This window comes from Eschrichtius robustus, chromosome X, assembly GCF_028021215.1.
Source record: "Eschrichtius robustus isolate mEscRob2 chromosome X, mEscRob2.pri, whole genome shotgun sequence".
Lineage (NCBI taxonomy): Eukaryota > Metazoa > Chordata > Mammalia > Artiodactyla > Eschrichtiidae > Eschrichtius > Eschrichtius robustus.
In genome coordinates this window covers 43,714,419-43,716,008 of record NC_090845.1, presented here as the reverse complement: position 1 = coordinate 43,716,008, position 1,590 = coordinate 43,714,419, and positions in this window count along the sequence as shown.

Here is a 1,590-nt window from a genome sequence, read left to right as displayed (position 1 = left end):
TTCCCACCAACAGTGCACAAGGGTTCCCTTTTCTCCACATCCTCACCAGCATTTATTATCTCTTGTCTTTTTGATAATAGCCATTCTGACAGGTGTGAGGTGATATCTCATTATGGTCTAGATTTCTTACATGGAAGCTCAGGGCTGCAAAGTGAGTGGAGAGCAAGAGCGTTAAGAGTGAGCCAGGCAGGAACCCGATTGCCTTTTCTGACGTAGCTTTACAAGTTACCACATTCTATTCTTTGAGGCAGTCGTAAGGGTCTACCAAGGTTCAAGGGTGGGGGGGGGTGGTGAACATAGATGCCACCTCTTAATGCGGGAGTGGCAAAGTTCTGGAAGAACATGTGGGATTGGAAACACGGTTTCTGGCGCTTTTGGAAAACACGATCTGCCATAAGTACTACGAAATCTGTACTTTTAAGGTAGCTCCTGAGTTGTCCTCAGTGTTACCTATAGAGAGAAGCTTTTCCCTTGACTTTTGGGATCCAAGAGGTTGTGATATTAAATATTATGCTCAGTGAACATGGCTTTTAGTGACTCTCCGGAAATTAGATTTTCAGCAAACATGGCTTTTAGTGAGTCTCCAGAACTTAGATCAAGTTTTCCCATTGGTTAACTTTCTCTGTGACTATCCACATTTTTAGTGTTTGCAGTTTCATTGGGAACCTGCATGGAACTTCAAGGTATATGGATTTTGTAGGGGCTGTGTGACAGTCTGGAGGAACAGGGAGAGATGCTAGCTAAAATCTAGATGAAGAGATTCCCCTGCTGCAAAGAAGGTACTGGGCAGCCTGGGAAGCGTGCTCACCTAGAGGGGAACCAGGAAGTCTGCAGTGCTCCACATATCTTTCCTACCTAATACCGTCTCTACCCTATTACTACTCCTTTTAGTTAAGCATTGCTCTCTTCAATGAATCCTCTTAAAATTGCAGACTCCTCTGGGAGACAAAACTTGGACAGTTGGTACGGATTTCAGAGTGGTTCAATAAACGCTTATGAGCACAGTGCTAGGCGCTGGGAATTCAGTGATTAATTAACTCAATCTCTCTTTTCTTCCTTGACCAGAGGAACAAGGTAGATTGAAAATTCTTCTTCCTGAGGATTTGTTCCAAGAGGCTTTATCATTTAGAGTCCACTTTACGATTTTTTTTCCAGACCTGGGCCCAGTCTTAAGAATCATCCAAAACTCCCTGGGCTACCAGCAGGTCAACATAAAAGGGCCACTAGGGTAACTGCCCCTTCCCAACCACCTGCTGCTCATCTACCTGGAATGGCAAGTGTCCAGTTCCTTCTGGTTCAACCCGCTTCCCCCTGAGAGTTAGTTACACAGTCCAGAATAAGAAGTCAGTCTACCTGCCAAGTGGTAAAGGTGCTATTTTAACGCTCTTCCCTCATTTCAACCCCTTATCGTTCCTCACTTTGGGTCAGGCTAGAGCCGAAGTTTGAATGAAGCCTGGCGGATTCTGGGAAGCCCGGAATGCTGGAAGGCACTCTGAGAGACGTGGGAAGAGAGGTGTAGGGGGTAACGTGGCTTCGAGGCTCCTCGGCTCCTCCAGAGTCCCCACTTTACTGGGCCCAGGGCGGCTACAC